A 27,052-nucleotide genomic window follows, 5' to 3' on the forward strand; every position below is an offset into this window, starting at 1 on the left:
TGTGTCATGAAAGAGAATGTCATTTATGACACATTTCTGCAAGGATTTTAAAACAAATATGTTTGAAGGCGAATATTCATGTGTGAGAATACAAAATGTAGGTTTTCTCCGTACAACAGAAAACCCAAATTCTGTATTCTTTTATCGATATTTGTCTTGAAACACATTTTGTTTGTTTGTTTGTTTTTCATTGTTTGTTTTTTTTTTTTTTTGGGGGGGGGGGGAATCCTCGCATAAGTTTGTCTTAAGTGACATCCTCTTTTGAGGGATCCTCATTTTACAAGCTCTGCTTTTCAGTGGATCCCTCCATACACAGGTTTACCTTAAAAAAAAACATTATACTGGATATTTAGGTATACTTTCTATTTCATAACTTTGAACCATGTAAAATGTATTATATTATTAAATATTGAATTATATCTGATTTCTTGTCAAAATTACTGTTCTGTTGGAAATGAAAAATAAAACTGAAAATAATAAATAATAATAATAATAGTGGGTTCTTATGATACAATCTAAGTGAAATATTGCCATCATTTTTGGCGATTTTTTGGTGCTCCCAACACTTTAGAGGGGCTAAAATATTACTGATCATGGTTTTATTGTCTTCCGGTATCACGACAGCTACTCATATACACTTTAGATTTATGATATTTGTACTCTGCAAAATATGAGTGATTTGTTTAAAGCTCAATGTTCTCCACGTTGTTTGGATATTTTATTGTATCACTTTTATAATATTTACCTCATGTTACAGCGTTGTAATAATTATTTGATAGGATATGTCACTGGTTTGCGCTCAAACTAATATAACTCTTATATATAGATCATTAATCAAAGGTGGAAAAGTACCCTTTTAAAAATATTTTGTATTACCTTCCGATATATTATTCAAGGTCATCTTCATGAACAGTCCTCGTTGAAAAATGCAAAGCAGTGTTATAAAAAAAAATCAATACTCGTATTTTAGTTTCCACAAAAAAAAGGTTCCTGGTTTAGATTCGTAAGACGGTCACTTAGATAGCATTTACATAACCACTTGAACTTTTCGAATTACATATATATGTAGAGCTAAAAAGTGTTAAAGGTAAAGACCAGTATTGGAAACGCCCCAATTTCAAAAAAATTAAAATGGAAGCTCTTATTACCAATCATGTGAAGAGTATGTTTTGACTAATAGATGATGATAAAAATTTTGCCGGGAAACCGGGAAACCGCCAACTAATTGATATATTTGGTAAATTAGTTTATCTATTGGTGTGTGAGAGACAGAGGCGGCCCTCCCGGGGGGGGGGGCAGGGGGGCACAGTGCTCCTTTTACTTTGACAACTTCCCCTTTTTTCCTTTGTAAGAAGTTCCCCTTCTCCTTTTAATAACTACCCTTTTTTAAACTCGGATGAGCACACCTTTCATTTTAACATGTGCCCCTCTTATTTTCGAATAAGTGCCCCTTTTCCTTATGATAAGTGCCCCCATTAAAAAGAGAGAGCTCCTTCCCCTTCTCACAACTACCCCTTTCCCTTTCTAATAAGTGTCCATTTTCCTTTATTATAAGTGCCCCTTTTACATTTTCATAAGTGCCCCTTTTCATATCTGGTCAGTGCCCCTTTCAACTCTGATAATTCCCCTTTTAATAATGATGCGTGCCCCTTTTCCTTTCTAATAAGGGACCTATCCCCTTTTCACCTCTTATAAATGCCCCTATCAAAATCTGATGGGTGTCCCTTTTTCCGTCAACAAATGCCTATTTCCCATTTTCGTAAACGCCTCTTTTTCATCACTGGTGAGTGCCTCTTTTCAGGTGAAAAAAATGCCTCATTTTCACCTTTATAATTTTCCTTTGTACTTTGACACGTGCTCCTTTTCTTTTCTAATAAGTGTCTTATCCCTTTCGATAATTGTCCCCTTTTCATGTAATCATTAAACGTGCCCCTTATTTAAAGCGACTAAGAGCAATTTCCCCCAAAGTTCGCTCGCTGCGCTCGCTCGCATTTAAAGATGATATAATTATGTTACTTATCAAAGGTCTTTTCAGTCTTCCGTTATGAGAATGTGCTTATAACCCCATCACGATTGGCTTTTTTCCTCTCTATAAGATGTAATTTTTCACACTGCGACCTCACAGATCTTTAAAATTTTTCTCGCTCGCTTCGCTCGCTCGTAAATGCATATTCAGACATCACACCCAACTGTAAAGTATGATGCTTAAGCGATATCTTGTATGATGTATGAAGAGAAACAAATATTGAAATCATCCCTGATAATGTAATCACAATGTAGGGGTATATACCAATGTCTAAAAAATTGTATATTTTCGCTTTGAGATTTCCCACTGTAGGTGCCCTTTTTTCCAGAAAGTGCCCTTTTTTGTTGGTGCCCCCCCCCCACTTTGGAAGTCGCTCGGCCGCCCCTGGTGAGAGATAAACGCACGTGTCGCGCACGTGTGCGTAGTTCCATATACATCTTTATGTGTACAGTGCTTGTAACTTTACGAAGACTGGGCCAAATTTCTTATCATTTTGATGATTCCAGAACCTTGCAGTACACACCAATACTTATATGCTATAGATGATCAACTTTTTCTGATCGATTCCACAACGTTTCTTTCACAATACAGTCGCATGACCATAACTGGTCTTTATCTTTAAGTTTAAGATAGTTTTTTGTCTACATTGTATACTTAGTGCCACGTCTCTCCAGAAAAGAGTATTAATTTTTGTTTTACTTCTCCATTTTTTCAAAGTTTGGAAGATAAGTTCCGATATATAATGTAAGTGCCCATTACATTCCAAACAAGCTGTATATATATATATATATATAATATATATATATATATATATATATATATATATATATATATATATCTCTACTAGATGCGTTGATACAATCATGGACCTACCAGGGAGTCCAACCATCGTAGTAGGTCCATGGTCCAACTCTCTGGGCGAATGATACAATAAACAACGGAATTCTAAAAACCAAGCATCGTGTTGATGGCTGTGACTTCAGAATAAATACTTCCACATTCTACTGGTCTCTCTCTCTCTCTCTCTCTCTCTCTCCCTCTCTCTCTCTATGTCTCTCTCTCTCTCTCTTTCTCTCTCCCCCTCTCTCTCTCTCTCTCTCCAAGATGGGTTAATAATATCAGGGAGGTTTAACTCACATACCCTGATAATATAAAACATCATGTCATAACAACTTTAGATTCATGATTCCCTCTCTCTCTCTCTCTCTCTCTCTCTCTCTCTCTCTCTCTCTCTCTCTCTCTCTCTCTCTCCTCTCTCTCTCTCTCTCTCTCTATCTCTCTCTCTCTCTCTCTCTCTCTCTCTCTCTCTATTTCTAGATATATTTATTATTTCTGGAAGGTTATTCACCGAGTGGACAGAAGGGCCTTGGCGTCTGCATGCTTGTGCTTCATATACCGGGTGACATGTGGTATGATGACACGATGCATGAACCTGGACGTGTGATCAGGGCTTGCTCTGTGTAAAATGTTCACACTTGCGATGTTTTCTCGAAACTTCATTTTAAAATTTTGAATGTCTAGAAGTTTGAGGTAATTCCTCCAAAATATGTAATCAAATTAGACAATAATGATAGTGAACAAAATGTGTATATGCGCCACGTCTGTCAAAATTGACACTCATGGGCCCTGGTGCAATTGTGAGAAAATGTAGGCCTACTAAAATTCTGGGCAGATAAGGTAAAAAATAAATAAAGATAAAGCAAATATACATCATTTTAACAAAAAATAAATACATGGTTTTGCAATAAAATAGTTAAAATGCATGTATTGCAATTCACGCACGAGTAATTCAATGTGAAAAGGCCAGACAATAGTGTAAAATGAGTAAATTGGGGTTAATATATTTGTTTTCTTCTCTTGAATAGCCCTTGCGTTTGAAAAATTATTTGTAAGGTCCAGACTAAAGAGTGAAAATAGATAAACAACGTATGCTTTGCACGGACTTCAAAAAAGCTATTTGACAGTTCAACAATTATACAAGTTCAATTAGTGAGATGTTTCGTTATTAAGATGTGTATTGCTCAATATTAATTGAATTTCCAGAGGAACAACAGGCCTATATACGTCTTTAGAACCGACGATCCTAACATTTCTACGTTTTGACGCGATGTCCCCAAGATGGTTGCGCGGATTTGGTTTTGAGAGCATCAAGTTCAGACAATATCTTCTCGGATATCAGACTCAATATATATTTTTGTGTATTGAAGACACAGATTAACCGATGTGAACATGTCGTGTCGGTGTGTTCTCTCAATCTCCTTCTCCTGGGTTTTCTCACGTCCTTGGCTCTCTCTCTCCCTCTCTCTTTCTCTCTCTCTCTCTCTCTCTCTCTCAAATCTACTGGTTCCTTCCTTCCCTTCTCTCGTCAAGCGAGCTAACCCCGGTGGACTATAGCACCAACAAAGTTCCTTGTTTGTTGATAGTTTGTGCCTTCTTCTCCCCCCCCCCCCCCTCTCCCTATCTTCCTACTTTTTAAAAAAAAACTTCACCCTGGTAATACACTTCATGATATGAAATTTTATTTTTACTCATTTTTATTGAATCGAAAAAATGTCACCCCTCAAAGAAGGCTTGAACATCAAGTAATGTTGTCCTTGCAAGAGATTTATACGTTATTGTTCTGTTTCCCTTACCGTGACACCACATATTACTTCAATCATTGCGAATTTTTGTCAAGAACATACAAGACTGCCGAGGCCAGGCCCGTGGCCACGAATGGGGGGGGGGGGGGGAGGGCACGTGCCCCCCCCCCAAATATACAAGATCGGTTGAACTTTTTTAGACCCCTCCCCAGGACGTCGATCAATTACATGTATGTGCCCCCCAAACATCGCACTCTGGCTACGGCCCTGGCCGAGGCACGATTTATTTACTGCTTTTTATCCCCAAACCCACTAAAAGTCATGTAGCGTCGGGCCGGGGCAGCACACAATGGATGGGAGATGCTCGCGGGTAATTTTTCCTTTGAAATAGAGAATCCCTTTTGGTTCAAAACCAAGTCTTTACTGATTATTCATTTATTTATTCATTGTCTCTCAATTGGCGATCCCTTTGGTGCAAACCCAAGTCTTTAATGATTAAAATTTCTTAATATTCCATTGAGAGCTTTCAAAAATGACATATTGAAATAACAAGAATGTTATATAACATGACAGTGTTTTTATGATGTAAAGCATATTTAGTGGTGCTTCAGATGAGTCCAATGGGAGAGCTGGATTGGGTCCCAAATGAATTTTAAAGATACAAAAGTTACTGGCTCAAAAAAACTGAAACCGAGAGCGACAAACATGAAACGAGGAGGCGCGATAGCTCAGTCGGTAGAGTACATGGTCTCGTAATTCGGTGACCCGGGTACGAAACCAAATCGATGCGCTAGTGCCCTTTGGTAAGGCATTAATCCTCATTACCAGGTCCCTCGGAGAGGACCTAAAGCCGTCGGCCGTCTGGTTGCTTACTTACAAGCATTTATGCTTTCTTAGCTGTCAGGTAAAATAACCACCACTATCACTTTCATGTTACCTGTTAGTCTTATTTCAGACAACTGGCTCATAAAATGCCTGTCCAAGGCAGATATTTTTGTTATCATTTTAAACGGAGAACTCCTTTTGCATCAAACAAAAGTCATATGAATATCGATATGATATAATAACCTTTGGAATCTTAAACGCATGTTAATAGTTTAAGTGTTTCTTGTGATACGATTGTTTGACCCGTTATCACAATTATGGGTTGTATTTACTCTGGAGCAGAGGTGGACTGGAATGAAGATAGCACGTGTTATCGGCATTTATCCATCTTCAATGAGGTGTTGATTTTAGCCAAATAAACAGCGACGTTACAGGTCATTAGCGCGGCAGGAGGACCTTGAACTTCCAACAATTATTGGGCCATACGACCGTTTGAAGATATTCAATTCAAAATCACTTTATTCTATATTCTAGCATATAAATGTCCTTTAATTCCTATTACCCAACCTCACCTCCACCTCTCTCTCTCTCTCTCTCTCTCTCTCTCCCCCCCCCCCCCCACACACACACTCTCTCTCTCTCTCTCCTCCCCCTTCTCTCTCTCTCTCTCTGGCTCTCTCTCTCTCCTCCCCCTTCTCTCTCTCTCTCTCTGGCTCTCTCTCTCTCTGGCTCTGTCATGCGCCCCTTCCCTATTTTTCGTTCCACCATATCTATACCACAACAAGGGCTAAGCGTTTGACTCCCTGGTTTGACATTCGTGAATCGACGAAACTTTTTTTTTTTTAATTAGCAATTACAGGGAGATCATTTTTTGTTGAAAAAACATTTCATATTGGCAACATGAAATCAATAGATTTGTTTTCTTTTTTGCTTCATTTTTTAAAATGTAACTTTTTTAAATACGTTGGCTACATCTCTTTAATCCCTTTTATGCCCATACAAAATATTTGTGACCGTAATTAAAAGTAAACTGAATCATTCCTAATTATTCGTAGCGTAGCAATAAAAAAAAAAGATTCCGCTGCATTGGTGGTAGTTTATAATTTTGTATTGTCCCGGTGCTGGGGTATCTAACATAAACATCTTTATTATCTGACAAGCAATAGCAGATTGATCAAATATGCGGACTCTGGAAATAATTGGATTAAAAATAACCCCTTACTGATAAATATGAGCAAACAGACGCATATTGCTTCTACATTTTGATACGGATGTAAAGGTCGTAGTTCTGTACATTTCTCCATCATGCTTTTTTCTGTACACACTCATATATCTTCATAATTCCATGAACAAATCACATGCAGACAGAACATAATCTTTGGAATATGCATTTATAAAAGTTTAACTTTTTGGCAAATTCCCACCGTTTTGAATACGAAAAAGATTTTTATCCCAGGGAAATAACTCATATGGATTGTGAATTCGGAAGATGAAATTTGATATATATTAGGAATTTATCACTAAAATTGTGAAGGCCAATCAAGTTTTAAAGGATTTTTTTTTTCATATTGAAAAATGATAAATACATATCATACAGAGGATAAAGATGTTAAGGACAGGTCTACACCCCCCCTCTCTCTCTATCTCTCTCCCCCCCCCTCTCTCTCTCTCTCTCTCTGTCTTTCTCGTCATATTATCTATTTTATTCTCTCACTATGAATATATATGAATCTATCTTTTAATTCTCTCGATCTCTATCTCTCCGTAAAAACTAAAAATGACAAAACCAGATATCTGTTCTCTTACTTGACCTCAAAAACTGACCGACAAACATTTTTCTTCTTCACAGCCTGGTCGTTGTGAGGTGAAAGTGCATATAGTGACAGGGTTTCCCTTTCTCTCTTTTTTCTTCTCTTTTACAAAATAACAACCTATGTCCAACCCATCAATTGAATAAGTCCTTTCTACACGGGTTGATTTCAATGGGTTCACACGTGGATCCAGGTTTAGACACCCCCCCCCCTCAAAAAAAAGTCGGTCGCCCTTCCATAAAAAAACATTTCTACGGTTTTTTTCACCCCCCCCCCCACCCTGCTTTCGGGCTCATTCCGGATTTGCCTCTGCATGTATGCCTCAACAGAACCTAAGAAGAAAAAAAGGGGAAAAGACAGAATGATTTTGAAGATTCCGAATGACCTTTTTAAAATCTGAAATGTTTTCCTTGAAATAACAAAAAAATAAAATAATGACAACTACATTTATACTGCGCACATACTTTATCCCAGGGAGTGTTCAAAACACCTTCAACGCAGTGGCGGATCCAGGGGGGGGGACCCGAGGGGCTCGGCCCCCCGGGGAAAAAAACGTGTAAAAACATGTGATTTTTTAGCTTTTGGGGGGGGATGGGCGCAAAAATATTTTTAAAAATTGGGCCCCCTCCCCTGAGAAATCCTGGATCCGCGCCTGTACAACGTACCATTATCACACTGGCTTTAAGCCCAGCGCTCAAAGCTTTCGACAAATAAATTTCCTTCGGAATACCCACTTATAACACCTGGGCGGAGAGTGAAAATTGTACATGTATATTGACAAAGGACATTACAACCGCTGCTGGACTTGAACCACGAACCATGTGATCCACAGTCTGTTGACGTACCCACTAGACCTCGACACCTCTACACCTTATGACGCTTTCACTCTTTAAAAACACACCTAAGTTTGACCCTTTGAGGCAAACTTAGACGGATACCCCTGTCTATATTTCCTCCACATTTGATATATACCTGAAACACCCAATTTCAAGTTTCGATTAGTTATTCATTCTCGATGCCACTACTACATGCAGAACGATTTGTCTACATAATTATAAAATGGCGGATAAATAAATATAATTCACGATTCCTTTTGCATCCGCGTGAGAGTGTTGTGGGTGGCCAACCACGTGCTAAAATAATTAAACCGGGTAATTATCAGTCACATTGCAAAACCCATATGCGTCTTCCTGTCACGATCATGGTTGGGGCAGTTTTCATTTCTGGCTTTATGGGGGCTCGAAATATCTGTATCTCTTTTAGAACCCGGTGGCTTAGGTGGATTTCCCGCCATGTGAAGTGCAACCTGTTACAAGAAAAACACAGGAGTTGTATTGGTTGAATTGGAGAGAAAATGAGAGAGGGAGGGAGAGAGAAAGAGAGAGAGAGAGAGGGGGAGGGGGCTGGTGTGAAATGATGGGAAGGGGCTGAGGTGGAAAAGGTGTATACTATAGTGATGGCTATCGTAAGGGAAACGGGATAGAAGAGGGAAAAGGGGAAGAAACAGAGAGAGTGACAGGGAGAGGGAGAGGGAGATGGAAAGAAAGGGTGATAAAGAGGGTCATAAAGAGAAAGAGGAGAGGGAGTAAAAATAGAGGGAGGGGCATGATAGACTAGAGAGAGGGAGAAAGTTTGTTTGTGGGGGTGTCTGTTTGATAGAAAATAACAATACCAATAGACTATACGCTGTCTGGTTTTTGATCAGCTCTTTCAGGAAATCGCGATAATTTCCGCTCACGTTTTTTCCCTCTCGATTCTCTATATAAAACTTTTCTATCTAGTTATTCCCTTCATCATTTCCCTTCCTTCTCTTCTGTTTGGCTCTCTCTCTCCCTCTCTGTCCTTCCTCCCGGTAACTAAAATTCGCTCATTGCCTGTACACCTCTCTCGATCTTCATCTCTCCCTCCGTTGCCATCAATACTAATCCGTCTTGCTCTCTCTTTCTCCTCATCTATCCTCTCCTCTCCTCTCTCTCCTCATCCTCCTCTCCTTCCTTCACTCACCGTCTTCATGTGGTGACCGTGGTGTTGAACCCTCAAGTTTTGGAACCGGATTCCTTCCTTGCTTGCTTGTGCCACTTCCCAGAGGCCCTAATCGGTGACATGTGGGTCGCATCCGATAAGCATTAGGCAGGGTGTCGGGTAGGCCGGGAAGAACCGGTCCAACACGACACCGTTCCCGATGCGTACGTGAATTTAGCGAAGCGGAATGCATCAATTTGCTATTTCTTCGTATACCCTCTCCCCCAGAAATACATTTGCGGTGAAAAGGGGGTCAGATTTCATTGTATTTGTGTCGAAAGGGGCTGTCGTTACTCAATACGAAATCGAGAACGTGAATGAGAACGACGAAAACGATACAGTCTCAAGTATCATTAGTTTAAATAGAATAACGCCCTTCATTATTCGGTATTGCTTGGGTTTCTCCTTGGGTTTTCCCAAGAAGTTGTCTCAGGTTGGTCTGTGGTCTTTCCTGGTTACTTAAAATGAGTGTTTGGAGGATGTTTCGATTAAGGTTGAATACGAGAATCTGGGTCCCGGAGGAGTCCTAAATGTCACGTTTCTATGATATCACTTTATACCTTCGATCTCACTTTTGTATGATTTTCATGACTTTCATGTCGGAAACTTCCATTGTTACAAAATCTGTTCATCTCCTCACACTTCACATCACAGTACTTCACTTTCAATTCCACTATCAATAATTCTAATTTAATAAAACATTTGACGTATGAAGGCATAGACCTGCCTTATTCATAATCCATAGTACTCGTGGAGGGGTGGGAGCGGGTCGATACAGCTGCCTATGCCCCTACCCCATTTCGAGAAAAAAACCAATCTTCAAAACTCTGTTACATAATCTTGGATCCGCCCAAAATATTCAGGTCTGTGATTTTATGTTTCCCCCATTCCTCCATGAATGATGGACAAAATAGGGCATAAAATGTTATCGACAAATAAGTGTCACAAAACCTGTAATTTGCGATAAACCTACATGTACGTCAAATAAATCGTCGTTAATTTTATGGGCAATCCCACCAGAATACAGAAGTTGGAAAGTACAAGCTGTAACAAAAACAAAACGTATGTCTATAAAATGTTGATTTTTTTTCGAAAACTTTGTGACCGTGTTAAAACAAAACCAAAAAAAAAAAAATCAAAAACAAGAACAAAACCCCTCATTTTCCTCAAATTTCAAAACAAGGGTACGAGGAAGGATGAAAGAAGACAGACTAGAGGATATGTGTTCCTTATTTTACATCTATCCTCTTCATCCTACTTCCTTCTAAAAAAACCCACTTGAACATCCTCCAATTTCAAGCCCTGTCGCGAACGAAATTCGAGTGTCCTCTGTCTTTCTGTAGGGTTTCAATCAAAAGTCCTTTGATGAACCACCACCACCATCTTCAAGCGACAATCCATGCCGACAATGATTTAATCACGGCTAAGTGGGACCACATTGGATCCTCATCCCGACCCCCAGATGAAGGATAATTGTAGCCATCTCCATATACCTAAAGGGCTAGAGAGAGAGAGAGAGAGAGAGAGAGAGAGAGAGAGAGAGAGAGAGAGGAGGGAAGGGGAGGTAGGGAAGGGGAAGGGGAAGGGAGGGAGGTATAGGGAGTGATAGAGATGGGAAAAGAAGAAAGTGAGAAAGACGAGTGTAGAGAGTGTGTGCGCGTGTGCGTGTGTGTATTGAGAGAGAGAGAGAAAGAGAGAGAGAGGGGGGGGGGGATATTGTGGGGAGGGGGAGACAGGTCCCCAAAATCGGTTTTAAAAAAAATTCCCCTGGAGGTTGTGAAGGTGAACAATATGTTACAGTACCCCCCAAGCGCCCCCGAATCCCCAGTTCAAGGTGGACGGGGCTCTTTTTTCTTCTTCATGTGGTCACCATGAACAGATGCTACGTGTTTCAAGATTTAATAAAACAACATGTTGCTCATGGCTTACTAGAAATGAACTTTCATGACAGTTCCTGAACAGTCTTAGTATTCCTATGATGGATATGTTCCCATCAACTTGAATCCTATACCGGTCACCTGTCTGTAGTTCACTGGTTGACCCACGGTCGCTTTCTCTCTCTCTCTCTCTCTCTCTCTCTCTCTCTCACACACACACACACACCCATACACACACGCACACACACACACTCTCTCTCTCTCTTACACACACACACACACACTCTCTCTCTCTCTCTCTCCATCCCTCCCTCCCTCCCCCTCTCTCTCCTCCCCTTCTCCTTCTCCCTCTCTCTCTCAATTCGAAGGGTGACTTGCATTATTTCTTGTATCCTGGTCATTCAGATCGCATGTGTTGTTGGTTGGAGTCCATGGCTGTAAACCTACCCCAGACGGCTATTAAATCCAGCTAAGGCACCCATCACTCAACGCCCGTCTCGTCGCCCCCATCGCCCCAGTAGATGACTGGTCCGGCTCCGGTCAGGGTATGTATGGGGAATAGGCCAAGGATGAACTGTCCCTTACCCCATTTGGGGAGGGGGATGCACTATCCCCCACCCCTCCAAGAGGAACATTCCTAAAATTTTGAGAACCTATCCCAGCATCCGTTGCAAATGGAACGAAAACAAATAATAAGGAATAAATGAATACATAATGAATTCATCGATAAACATCTCATTTAGATAACAAGTATTTAAATGAATACATGAATGAATGTATAAATAAATAGATACAAAATCGAATAAATAATAAGTACATAATTAAATAAAACCATTCTAAAAAGCCACTTAAATCAAGTAAATAAATAAATAACTTAATTAATTAATAAACAGTGAATAAACAGATATATAAATAAATGAATAAATAAATAAATAAGGAAAACAAGAGTTACATTCACAGCGTACAACAGGATAGTTCATTGAAGCATGAAACGTCCTATTTACAAATCACGAGGAAATGTATCTTTTACAATCTCAAATCGAAAAAGAGCTTCCGTGAACAGGAAAAAAACAACACTGCCCCCCCCCACCCCTCCTGGATCAATATTCCATTTTTTCACTCGAGACATGTCATGAAAGAAGAAACATATAGACATCGATAGGAAAACAGACATCTAGATGGAAACAACTGTATTTCCGAGTACATTTGATTACCAACAGTTGAGCTTGCTGTCGGCGGGAAAGTTTCGAAACTTTTTTGTGCCCTTTCAGAGTCAAGTCGATGAAAAGTTCAAAAGTTTTCGGATCTCTTTTACGAAAGATACTTAGGGCGCCCCCTGGAGATGGGAGGAAGAGAGACATTCGTGGGGGAAGTATGATTGGAAGACGGGTTAAGCGGAAATGATTTAATTCGTCAGTATCAGTTGGTGGGGGGGGGGGGGGTGGTAGCGAGTTGTGATTTCCCAAGAAACAGACAAAATAACATGGAATAAAATATCATTAAAATTCAGTGGCATATGGTCGGAAAGAGGATGGTTTTCGTTGTCCTCTTTTCGGTCGTTTTGGATCAATATGCTGCTCTTTCCATCCAAGGTTTCTATCTGTTGTGATAGCTGATATGAAGAGGAGAGGTTTCAACAAGAGCTACTGCCCAATGGAATCCTTTAACATGCATTAATTCTTCATTATTGGTAGATAATGGTCTTGGTTTACATCACGTATAAATGAGATTACAGTAAAAAATTAAAAAAATATAATATCCATGCGTTAGTTCTCCCTACTTTACCATATTTTGCATTGAAGATGTTTTTAATTGACACCACCCCACAACCCCATTTTAAAACGGTCAATCGCCTTTGCCCTTGATCCCAACCGGAACCGCAAACTATGAACTATGAATTGCTGAAGGTATGGATCGCCATAATTTTGCTTAAAACCATCTCCTCCTACCCCCCCCCCCCCCCGAAGACCAGCTCAATATTTTAGAAACATACCACCTGACTAAAACGCCACATCTACCTTAAACATAGTGGTTCCGATTTCCATAAAGCGACCGAAATCACATCGAGGGCGTTTAGCTTTTCTTTATTATTTTATTTTTAAATCCTAGAGAACCCCCAGTCAATCAGCATCGAATATGAAAGATCGCATGACTGTTGCACGACTGTCTTTAAAGGGACTTGGTAACATTGTTCTGAGAATTCGAGTGAAAACGGACCATTATTAATGGTACAAATTGGAAAAAACTGATCTGATCGATCCTTTAATTTTCCCAACTATATTATTACAATTTAATTACATTTTGGGTGAATATAAATCGTCACAAAGCAATAAATTGGCTCTATATACCATTCCAGACATATTTTAAGTGTTGACAGATTTTTAATAGCCTGTTTTATGTCTTTTTTTCCTGGAAAAACGGTTGGGAAAATTCAAAAATGGTTGGGAGAATTTACTGTTAATCACTGTTGGACGGTGTTGCACAGTGACGCCTTCAAAGAAAAGCATAGATATCTTCGTGGTTTGAGATTTTTTCAGGATTTTTTGCATGTCAGAGGGTTAGTACAGTAGAAAGAATATAATAAGTAACATTTTTTACAAAAATTAAGCAATTTTTTTCATCAACCTTCAACAATGCTACTGAGTCACTTTAACTTGTTTTTATTATCTCTTTTGGAGGACACACCCTCGGACACATAACATCCTTAAAATCTGTCACAACATGAGCACAGTGGTCAGTGGCGTAATAAGCAAAACTTTTTTTTTGGGGGGGGGGGTAGAGAAGAACAAAAATATACAGTTTACAAAAATGTGAGAAAGAAACCCCGAAAAAAAGAAGTTTTTAGCAACATTTGTAAATCACTAATATCGAATTAGAAATAAACTATATTTGAATTTTATTTGGGGAGGCAACTGCCCCCAAGCCCCATCAGTACGCCAGAGCTAGGGGGAAGTCGTACACGGGTACACGTTTCCTGATTATAAATGCAAGTTCATCCAATAAGATTTAATGCACGATTTGTAATCAGTCATAATACTTCCATCAAGACCTGAACTTGACCCCATAAATTAGCAGGAAATACTAATTTAGGAAATATTACGTAATATTATGGGGTTCACTTTTCTTCCTTCCTCGTTACTGTCTTAATGGTGAAACTAGTAAAGTAAATAAAAGAAAGAGTATGCAAAGAAAATGTTAGTATGACCAAGCAGTTACCAGTAGGTCCATGGTATGACCATGACAGTCCAAGTTTTCTATAAGTTTTTGGTTACTTGTATCTTTCAATTTCGTACATTCCCATTTTTGATCAAAATAAAAAAATCTTCGAGGAACGAATAACCCTAAATTACCATCACATTATAGAGAACACCGAAATTTAATACCACTGTCGCCATCAATATGTATTGCTTCCTATTCCTACCCTTTACAGGGGCAAATCCAAGAATTAATTGTATAAAAAAGGGGAGCACATTTCCGAAACAAAGTGTATAATTATGGAGCAAGTTCTTTTGTTTTGTACTTGTGTCTTGTAAGGTATGCCCATTGGGTTGCAAAAGGGGTGGTGGAGGGCACTGTCCGGTTGTTCCCTCTATTCTTCCGAGAAGGTAGCAGGCCTAGCAAGCGCGAGTGATGTAAAATAATGAATGGATCCCGTTGGTAGTATAGATTCATACACTGAAAACAGTATCTACTCCCGACCCCACACCCCTCCCTCCTTACCCCCCCCCACCCCCATGGTCAGCCATTGCCTTTTAGACTGATTAGCAACAAGTATTACTATAAAATGTTGGAGTGTACCTTTAATTTGGGAGTGGAGAACGCCCCTGAAAGCAGGGTCCCGGGACTCTCGTCAACCTGTCTCAATCCATCCGATTCGGTTTCCGGTTTCACACACCAAACGAGCTCCATTCGTCATCTTACATCACTCGTGCTGGCTGGCCCTCCGAGATAAAGGTACCAGGACCGATAGAGAAGGGGGTATGGTAATATAGTGAGGAATAGGGGAGAATGAGGAACTGAGGGAGGGTGAAGAAGGGAAGGAAGGAGGGAGGGTTGTGGGGTCGGATGTAAATACCGTTTTACAGAATACCAATTTACACCAGAGATCCATTCATCATCTTACATCACTCGTGCTGGCTGGCCCTCCGAGATAAAGGTAGGTACCAGGACACATGGAAAGAGAAGGGGGTATGGTAACATAGTGAGGAATGGAGGGAGGATGAGGAATTTACTGAAGGAGGGTGAAGAAGGGGAGGAAAGAGGGAGGGGGTGGGGTCGGATGTAAATGCAGTTTTACACCGTACCAATTTACACCCATGAGATCCATTCATCATCTTACATCGTCTTGTGCTGGCTGGCCCTCTGATAGGTACCAGGAGCTATGGAAAGAGAAGAGGTAATGATATGGTACGGAATGGAGGGATCGAGGGTGAGGGAGGGAGGCAGGGAGGAAGGGGAGTCTGTTGTAGATACCGTTTTACAGTCTACCAAACCAAACCAACGGGATCTATTCATCATCTTACATCACACGTGCTTGGGGGGTCTCTGAGATGATATACCAGTATTACCTGTAGCAACACAAAGGGTATGGTACGGTTCAATAAGGTGAGGGAGGGAGAGAGGTAGAGGCGTGGTAGGTTGTTGTAACGTTTTCCGGTGTACTGATATACACAAATCAGCTACATTCATCATCTTATATCACTCGTCCTTGCCCGCAGGCCTCCACAGTGGTAACAGTATTACTGTGGCAGTAGAAGAGGTGTGGTCGGTTTATGAGGGGCGTGGTTGAGTGCAGACGCTGTCTTTCAATCCACTTTAAAAAAAAACCCATTGTTTTGAGGGACATTATCGTCGTGTTATTATTAATTAAAGAAGTCGAAGCATTGATTCAATAATGAATGAAAAGTGTTGAATGCCGCATGTTTAAACGATTTTTCACATTACTCTATAATGCAAGTGCATGTCGATTTTGTTCTGTATATTCGTTCATTCATTTTTTTTTTCTCGATCTTCACCTTGGCTTTCTTATAGCAGATGCTACAACAATCAACATAAAAGCTAAAAATAAAAAAGCCAAAGTTCAAGTACTTGCAGTAACATCGTCTTTCATTTACTTATTTCATAACTATGTAACCATGCATCTAATCGGCCAACGGCATGACAGGTCCAAAGCTAACGAGTCCCCTTTTTTCTTCTTCTTGAAGACATTACTCGATGTCTAACTCGAGATGTGGCTCGATCCTTCTACCCTTGATAACCCCTCCTGGCTCCAACCGTCTCCGTCTGACCGGAATCCTTGAACACGCGATGAGAAATTTATGGAAAAACAAGGAATTATGATCCAAAATATGACCAGCTCGTGATGAAAATACCCCACGGTTTTCAGGATTACTATGGTAACTATACTCAGTGGTACACTTACTTTTTGCCGTAATTCCAATTTCAGAGGTTGTGGCATTGGGATTTTGTTTAAAGAGAAGGTTGAGTTCTGGGAAGAGGTGAAAAATAATTTGTGAGCGTTATCATTGTTATTACGCAAGTGTGGAAGAACATCACATCAAACATGTTCCCTGAAAAGCACGGCTCTTCAAATGCCTTCATATTCTAAATATGTCATGTAACATCGTAAAAATCCAGGGTAGGATTTTTACGCCACGTGTTCGTGTAGTCCCATATACATCTTTATGTGTACAGTGTTTGTAACTTTACCAAGACTTGGCCAAATTTCTTATCATTTTGATGATTCCAGAACCTTGCAATACACACAAATACTTATATGCTAGATGATCAACCTCTTCTGATCGATTCCACACCGTTTCTTTCACAATGTAATCGCATGACCATAACTCAACTTCATCTTTAATGCATGGTACGATTTATTCATGATTATGGTTCGACTCGAGGTAGATCAGGGTCCCGTTGCATAAAACTCATCATCGATGGTAACTTTGCCATCAATGGTAACTTCCATGGAATACTTGATTTTGATTGGCTCTTGAGCATTGTTACCATGGTAGTTACCATTGATGGCAGAGTTACCATTAATCAGTAGTGGTAAATTTTATGCGACAGGTCCCTGGGGTTCTATTATTTTTTCTCCCCCCCCCCCCCTCCACACTTTTTGCATTTAGGAATATATCCCAAATTTTCAATTTCAATTTCAAAAGATTATTTATTTTCATTTCAGAGTTTTACAATGACTTGAGATCATAATCATTCCATTTCAAAACTCGGAAAACTATTCCATGATCTTCTATGGGGTGCACGGATACCGGCGCTATATAAATAACCATATTATTATTTACAGGGTGCAACAACAAATCACAGTATTTTAGACATGAGATAATTATGAAAACGATCAATAAATGCAATACTACTGAAATCTAACATTGAATCTACATAATTATGTTTTTTTCTTCTCTCTCTTTCTCTCTTTCCTTCTTTCTATTATTTCTCTGTCTCCCACCCCTTCCCCTCCCTGTCTCCCTTTTTACCTTTCTCCAATTCCCATCCCCGCTCAAGCCTATATAAGTAAGGATAAAGGGAACATTCTTTCAGTATTGATCAATCAATGCTCAAACTCACATGAGCTCGTGTCCCCATCAAGTACGATAGAAGTCTTTATCCTCTAATTTCATCAACAAATTGAAAAATCTGTTGTTATGACGAATAACTTAACTATTTTAGTTTTTGTTGGGTATCATTTAATACCGTTAGCTAAAGGACAACATCAAGATACTCTTGTCCATTTCTGGATGAAATCAATTGATAAATGACTGATCTCGTACGGTCCATACTGCACGGAATCGCCCGAAAGTGGGCAAAGAAGATTCAACGAGGTATCAGCGGGGTTCATTTTGGGTCAATCGGAGTGTACGGTTCGATGAAGAGGGCACCAAATTAAATATCCATTTGGGAGAAGAAGGAATGAAACATATTCGGATGTTTTTATATTTTCAGGACGTTTTGGAGGTGGTAACGGTGACTGGAGGTATGCTGTGGAGAGTTCACGAGGAAGGCATTCGTATCATTCGTGGTTTCCTCATATGGGACTCGACAGACAACGACAAAAGCAATATCCGGACGGTAGAAATGATCAGGTATTGATGTTAAAGTACATGGAATATTTTCAACTGACAAATTGAGGATGGGTGGTTGTAAGTGATTAATGCGATAATCTGACTCTGTCATTGCGTTTACTATCCATCACCATCGCATCGATCCCATCAGCAGTGTCCGCAACATCACATCAGTCGGTTTCCATGGTTACCGTGCACAGTTCGTTGTGTTTTCCATCGTTTTACCATTACATTACAGTTACTTTTGCTGTCTTCATATACATGTAAATTTCTTGTAAACAACAACACCAGACACACAACGACGACAACAACAACACCACACACACAACAACACCACACACAAAATAACAACCATCACCTTGCTACCACAATTTCCGTTTAGATGTATCACTAAAGCTCCATCATCACCACCACGAACATCACCTTCATCAAAAATCATCATCATTGGCTTTGCTGTTGCTAGCTATTCAACATAATTATTGTCGTTATACCAGTGTCATCATTGTAAATTTATCATACCTGTTGAAATGGTAGTGATCGTAGATGAGCTGTTTATCAATTTGGCTTGGAATGTGAGAAGAAAAAAGATCCTTCAAGGAAAATTGCAAACGATTAGGACCATCAAGGGAAAGTTAACATTCGTTTTGGAAAGTTATTGTAGCTGCACCGCGGTATACGAATAATCCTCAAAACTGCCAATAGCATCACCATCACATTAATCTGATAAACATCGAACATCTTCACTAGTACACACCATATCAAAATCGTACATGTATTGTAGTCCAACATTACAAAGGCCAACTCTATCTCCATCAAACAGCATTTGGTCTTAAAGGTAAAGACCAGTTATGGTCATGCGATTGCATTGTGAAAGAAACGTTGTGGAATCGATCAGAAAAGGTTGATCATCTAGCATCTAGCATCTGCAAGGTTCTGGAATCATCAAAATGATAAGAAATTTGGCCCATTCTTCGTAAATTTACAAGCACTATACACAGAAATATGTATATGGGACTACCCTATATCTCTCACAGACCATGAGAGAAACAAATTTACCAAATATATGAATTAGTAGGCGGTTTCCCGGCAAATTTTGTATCATCATGTATTAGTCAAAACATATTCTTTCACATGATTGGTAATGAGAGCTTCCATTTCATTTGTTGAAATTGGGGCGTTTCCAATACTGGTCTCTACCTTTAAATAAACATCTATATATGTATATGTATGACTATACTCAAACAAATTGATTTATTGATATCATCACCATTCGATTCGGGAATAGTCAAAAGGGGTACTAGAAATGGAATCTGGATTTAAACGGGTGGAGACGGTCGAGACGACACTCCTAATTACAAACCACATTCGTTTGTATTTATACCAAACAAAAATAGTTCATTCACTTTTAGACCTTTTTTCCACTGGTTTTCGACCAAATATGGGTCTGGGTAGACCCCGAAATTTCGGAAGAGAAAAATGAGGATATTTCCGGCAGACTTGCAAAGCCAGGGAGTGTCTGGTAACGGGAGGGATGTGCTTGTCTGATTAGGAGGGAAGCTAATGTCACTGGTAATGACACCGCCTTTCAAATGAGACAGTCGTCAGAGAAAGAGAGAGTGACAGAGAGAGAGAGAGAGAGAGAGAGAGAAAAGAGAGAGAAAGAGAGAGAGAGAGAAAGAGAGAGAGAGAGAGAGAGAGAGAGAGGAGAAGGGGGGGGGGGGGCGGAAGCGCCAAAGTTCGTCTACAAGACAATCAATACAATCATATTTAACATTATCATTTTTTGTAACTCTCTCTCTCCCATGTTCCTTTTTTCGCGCTCTCTCTCTCCCTCTCTCTCTATTTTTCTTTGTCTCACTCTTTCTTCACCCTCCCTTCTCTCTCTATTCACTCATTTCTATCTTTTCTTCTCTTTTTGTCCCTTCTCTCTCTCTCTCTCTCTCTCTCTCTCTCTCTATAACACACACACACACTAATTTCTTTAGCATTATATGCAACGACAAGGCATGAGAAATGGGTCAGAAAGTCACTATCCACTATCCACTATCCATATTTATTTTTGTATCTATCTATTTAGTTTTTAAATTGGAAATTAACAAAACAAAAAATACAGATGAATAAGTATTTTGATATTTAAAAACATTGTTGGTCATTATTCCAGTTGCCAAGTTTGTTTTCCTCGCAAATGCCTTAACCACATCCTCTCGCAGACGAACAACAAAATTACTTTTCGTAAACTTTAAACTTTAAAGGCCAAATATGTAGCAAACAATCTAAACAACATCAATTTATGGCTCTTCCATGGCTTCATCGAATGTTTTCAATATGATTATAAATTATGTGAATTCATAGGTCTAATACAGTAATGGCTTCTTATGATCTTTCCTTTCTGAGGTAAGATTTTGTATAAAGATCCAAACTGGTTTCCGGTTTATATTGTCTTGTTTCTCATCTTTTCATCCCCCCTCTTTTTTTTGAGGGGGTGGGGGCTATTTCTCAAATATGCATTTTCCATGCTGCTTCGTGGTGACCTCTAAAAGTGGTACCCAGCGCCATTGATTATGAGAGTTTGAAACCCAGTTCGAGTTTGCACAATATGGCGAATATACTGCTTTATTGGGTAAGCACAAAAAATATATATATAAATACGTCATGCTGTTACCAACTGAAAACCACATTGGCCCAACTCTGTGTATGAAATGGCTATGGTGGTGCCCATTGAAGGTAAACTTGTCCCGCCTAAAAAGAGGCTGTTTTTATGTTGACCTAATTAAAGCAAGAAAATGATTTCAAGAGATCAACATTCTGGAATCAAAACAGGATTAATGCAGTAAACAGAAAATTATTGTTCCCAAAAATGCCACTGTGGCATCACGTTTTCCAAACTCGTGGAATAACATACTTTTTTTCTTTTTCCTCTTCTTCTTCTTTCCTTTCTTTTATATTTTTTGAAGAGGCGTACAGGAATTCTCATTATACGTATAAAACAGGGGGGGTGTTCTCATAATGTAATGTATTGGGTATTTGTTCCTTTACGATGTCATATGAAAAGACAATGACTTTGTATTGCTCATAAGAACGTATTTGGTATAAAAAACTATATCATAGTAAAATAACTACTTTCAACAATTATTTTGAAAAAAATATATTCATGCATTATTTTCCATTATTTTGCGTCATGTCAGTAAAATAGGAGTAAAGATTTAATTCATTTCGACAGGAGCTGACTCTTTTTGTTTGCTCGCTACACAACAATTTTTTGAATATTACATAAATACCGGTGACCCATTTTAAATGAACTGTTCATGCCCCCACATTCAATTTCACTGTCTCAGCTCATATTTAATGCTTCAATCCCTTTTGATGATGTTCATATAAGTCTGCATTTGAGCAACATAAACAGCCTTCCCCGTTGACGGCAACAAAAAAATGACATGTAGACACAAGCGTTACAGCGGGCTTTATATTCCATTATCATATTCATTTTTTCTCTCTCTCTCTCTCTCTCTCTCTCTCTCTCTCTCTCTCTCTCTCTCTCTCTCTTTCTCTCTCTCTCTCTCTAACTCATTTCATAACTTTCTCATCTAAGCCTTAATGCCGCTGGCATCTGTTACAATGCATTTTTACAGTCTGGCATATATTATTTGCTCGGAGATTGGGCACGATCGGATCACGAGGAAAAAAATTGATGTTGGAAAGATACACCTGTTGTACCGGTATTACGTTCAAAGACCCCGACTACACCCCCCCCCCCCACCCCGCCCTTCAACCCCTTCAACCACATGAACATACCCACACAGACACACCCACCCGCACACGCACATAAAAAAGGGAGATATCACAACCGATAATACTAAAACTAATACAAACAGTGCACAAAACCACTAAACAGTAACACAAAATATTTTGTATTATTCTCCGAAGGAAAACATCCTAGAGGGCCACATGATAATGCGAAAATATTTGCCTGAAGTATAACTCCGCCATAAGTATATGCAATCGCCTCCGTACTCTCCTCTTTGGAAGTGAAAACTTTCAGATCAAATTCAACAAAGAAAATGCAATTTTGACATAAAGTACAGACAAGGGAAATATTTACAGATCAAATCTCGCTTTATTACTTAAAGGAAAATACCACTCAGATATATTAATTTGGTTTAGAAGCAGAACAATTATAAAAGCAGGTCAGTGAAAATTTAAGCAAATTCCGATTAAAATAAGAAAGTTATGAATTCAACAAAGAAAATGCAATTTTGACATAAAGTACAGACAAGAAAAATATCTACAGATCAAATCTCGCTTTATTACTTAAAGGGAAATACCACTCAGATATATTAATTTGGTTTAGAAGCAGAACAATTATAATAGCAGGTCAGTGAAAATTTAAGCAAATTCCGATTAAAAATAAGAAAGTTATGAATGTTTGAAGTTGCGATCAATTCATCACAAAATGGCACCTCTTTGAGAAAATGTTAGTAAAATATGATTACGCACCATTACCGCAAACATGTTGCTGTTCAACCTCTGCTATGAAACAAATCTAATTCATCATCAATACCTATAAGGAAATGAAAGTTTATTAAACTTAAGTGCAGAGCAAATAGGAGAGGGCCTCGCAAATGCCACAGCGTTGCCAATTTGTGTTTGAGAGAATACAGTTACACAAATTCATAACTTTCTTATTCTTAATCAGGGTGGATTTCCTCTTTAAATATGATAATTGTGATAACGATTTTGGCTACACATAACCTTTCATCCAGATAGCTTGCACATGGAAGAAACTTGGATGACCAGTATGATGATACCAAGTTTATAGATCAGTCAACCAACCAATCTATAAATCATTAAAACAATCAACGCATAATTATAAAAGGGTTGTATATGTTACATGCTCTTGCGACAATGATCCGCGGTTAATTTCTGCACCAACCGAATTCTTCTCCAATTTTAACCCTAGACATATACCGGACCCGAAATCATACGTACGCCTAACCCTAATCCTAAACAGAAACATAAATGCCCTTAACCAAACCTCAAATCACATTTCATTATGTCACAACCCTGACGAACTAAACCCCATGAGCAAATATATTCACCACTCACCAGTGTAAATGTCGAAGCGGTATAGCAAATGAGGATTTTTTTCTTCTTTCTTTTTTGACAGATAGGTATCGATCACATTTGACAAATGAAATAAATAGATTATGACTGATTGAGGGCATGGTGAGTTCATAACATGCATACTTCCGGAAAATCGATGGAAGAAATATGAAAAATGAAAGGAAAATATGAAAAAGAGAACAGAAAAACAAAAATGTATTTTTATCGGGAGAAGCCAGTATGAAGACCAAAGTCGCCAAATCATGTCTGGTTTTCGAATGATTTAAGTCTCGTCCTTTCATCGACTTTCCCCCCAACAAGCCATAAACATAAACAACTTCACGATTGATCATCGTACAAATGCTAATTTTATCATAGCCCAGATAAGGAATCTTGAATACCGTTTATTATGAATGATATTCAATCATTTTTTGGCATCCCAAAGAAAGAACGTGTATTTTGCTGAATGAAGAAGGATTAAAACACATGTGAGTGAGCGAAAAGCAGAGTGATCAAGTAGAATTTACTTTTAGAAATCGTGGCATGTTGAAACTGCTCCCAGGTGTACCGTCAGGGTAAATTTATTTCCCAGAGATATCGAACATATTATTTCCGGGCTAAAAAGTTGACGAGAAATGGATGTGCCATGCTTACAGCTCTGCCAAGACATTTTCGGGAACTTTGGATGTAGAAAATAGGCAGAGCGAAAGAGAGGAAATCATTGGGATAATAAATTCAAAACATGATAGGCCTACAGAGAGAGAGAGAGAGAGAGAGAGAGAGAGAGAGCAAGAGAGCGAGAGAGAAGGGAAAAGGGGGAAGGGAGGGGAGGGAGATACCATTAATATCATGATTATTATGGGCAAAGTAGATCAGAGAGAAAATAAAATACATTTATATTAATGTAGAACACGATCACGAACTATTTATGAAAAATAAACTTAGGGGCAATTTCAATAACTTTTTGCATATCCGATGAAATAATGTTCTGATTACGTAATACGTCTTTGTAATGCGACGAACGGTGACGTATAAAGCCTTAGGTTTGATTTGTTGCCTTCTTTTTATAGGGAGAAGAGAGAAAAAGAGTGAGATAGACTAGAGTGAGATAGACAAAGTTACCAAGATGACAGAGAGAGAAAGGAAAGAGACAAAATAAACATTTTAAAAGTGTTAATAATAGAGAGAGAGAGAGAGAGGGGGGGGGGAGAGAAAGTGATAGGGGAGAGGTAGATTAGAAGAGGAACAAAAGAAATGCAGCCATAAAGGAACGGTCGAGCTTTCTTTCTATGGTCCGTTTGTTAACGTAATAAAAACAGATTTTCACTACAGGCTTTCTCAATAAATAAATAAATGAATAATTTATAGATGAAAGGTAGATCAAGTCAAGGCAACCGATGGTATAAGCAGTGGCGGATCCAGGGGGGGCCGAAACGGCCGCGGCCCCCCCTATTGGCGGCGCAAAAAAGGAGAAAAAAAGAGAAAAAAGAAAGGAGAAGAGAAGAAAAAAAAGGAGAAGAGAAAAGAAAGGAGAAAAGACAAGAAAAGAGAAGAGAAAAGAAAGAGAGAGAGAGAGAGAGAAAAGGAGAAAAGAAAACGAAGAAAGCCCCCCCCCCCCCCCAATATGTGTTCCCAAAATCTCCAAAAAAGGGTTACTTTTCACACAAAATGACAAAGTCCGGCCCGTAATACACAAAAATCCGGCCCGTACTGACTTTACACACCGGAGATAGAGGGGTGCTTTCAAAGAGAGGGTACATAAATGCGCGTACAATAGATAACACTGAGTGGGGGGGGGGGGGGGAGAAAAGTCGGGTGAGAAAGGAGGAAAGACAAGGAAATGGCGCTAAGTGACAGTAACGACGAATAAGGAAAAAAATGTAATCGGGAGATTTGGGGGTCAATCCAGTAGGCTTGGCAAACGTTATTAAATAGAGGGGGCCGGGTCGGCCGGCCGCATAAAATCTCGAGCTTAGGGATTTTCTAGAATGCATAATTTCAGCATTCAACATTGCAAAATCTCACTTGGCCGCTACGCCCCGGCCCTCGCCCGATAACACAAAACTATGATATGACGCTCCCGGCCGTGATTTTTATCCATGGTTGGTGTAATAGATCTTTCATTTCTACAAACCTAATTGTGTGCCATCACAATCATGATTGTTTCATTTTCCCTTTAAAGCAGGCGCGTAGCCAGGGGCGGTAGGGGCAGTAAGAGGACATAGGACGAACAAGGAGCAGACAAGGAATTATTTTTGAAATTCTGACAAGTCGAGATCGTCTCCTTTCTCTAATAATTTAATGAAATGTCAAAGCTTCCGCGCTTCGCTAGGGAGGGGGGGGGGGGGGGACTGAATTCAGAAAAGAATTTAGAGTCGCGAATGGTACAACGAATCATCATCTTTCTCTAATAATTTAATGGAACGTCATAGATTCCGCGCTACTCGCGAGCGGGGATAAACTAAATTCAGACAAGGATTTAGAGTCGAGAAAAGAACAACGAATCATCTTCTTTCTCTAATAATGTAATGGAAGGTCGAAGCTTCCGCGCTTTGCGCGGGAGGGGGAAAACTGAATTCAAACAAAGATTAAGAGACGAGAATGGTACAACGAATCGTCTTCTTTCTCTAATAATGTAATGGAAGGTCGAAGCTTCCGCGCTTCGCGCGGGAGAGGGAAAACTGAATTCAAACAAGGATCAAGAGTCGAGAATGGAACAACGAATTATCTTCTTTCTCTACTAATTTAATGAAACGTCAAAGCTTCCGCGCTTCGCGCGGGAGGGGGGGGGGGGGGGGGGGAACTGAATTCAAACAAAGATTAAGAGACGAGAATGGTACAACAAATCGTCTTCTTTCTCTAATAATGTAATGGAAGGTCGAAGCTTCCGCGCTTCGCGCGGGAGGGGGAAAACTGAATTCAAACAAAGATTAAGAGTCGAGAATGGAACAACGAATTATGTTCTTTCTCTACTAATTTAATGAAACGTCAAAGCTTCCGCGCTTCGCGCGGGAGGGGGGGGGGGGGGGGAACTGAATTCAAACAAAGATTAAGAGACGAGAATGGTACAACGAATCGTCTTCTTTCTCTAATAATGTAATGGAAGGTCGAAGCTTCCGCGCTTCGCGCGGGAGGGGGAAAACTGAATTCAAACAAAGATTAAGAGTCGAGAATGGAACAACGAATTATGTTCTTTCTCTACTAATTTAATGAAACGTCAAAGCTTCCGCGCTTCGCGCGGGAGGGGGGGGGGGAACTGAATTCAAACAAAGATTAAGAGACGAGAATGGTACAACGAATCGTCTTCTTTTCTAATAATGTAATGGAAGGTCGAAACTTCCGCGCTTCGCGCGGGAGGGGGGAAAACTAAATTCAAACAAGGATTAAGAGTCGAGAATGGAACAACGAATTATCTTCTTTCTCTACTAATTTAATGAAACGTCAAAGCTTCCGCGCTTCGCGCGGGAGGGGGGGGGGAACTGAATTCAAACAAAGATTAAGAGACGAGAATGGTACAACGAATCGTCTTCTTTCTCTAATAATGTAATGGAAGGTCGAAGCTTCCGCGCTTCGCGCGGGGAGGGGGAAAACTGAATTCAAACAAAGATTGAGAGACGAGAATGGTACAACGAATCGTCTTCTTTCTCTAATAATGTAATGGAAGGTCGAAGCTTCCGCGCTTCGCGCGGGAGGGGAAAAAACCGAATTCAAACAAGGATCAAGAGTCGAT

Source organism: Strongylocentrotus purpuratus, unplaced genomic scaffold (assembly GCF_000002235.5).
Source record: "Strongylocentrotus purpuratus isolate Spur 01 unplaced genomic scaffold, Spur_5.0 spur5_scaffold_8, whole genome shotgun sequence".
NCBI lineage: Eukaryota > Metazoa > Echinodermata > Echinoidea > Camarodonta > Strongylocentrotidae > Strongylocentrotus > Strongylocentrotus purpuratus.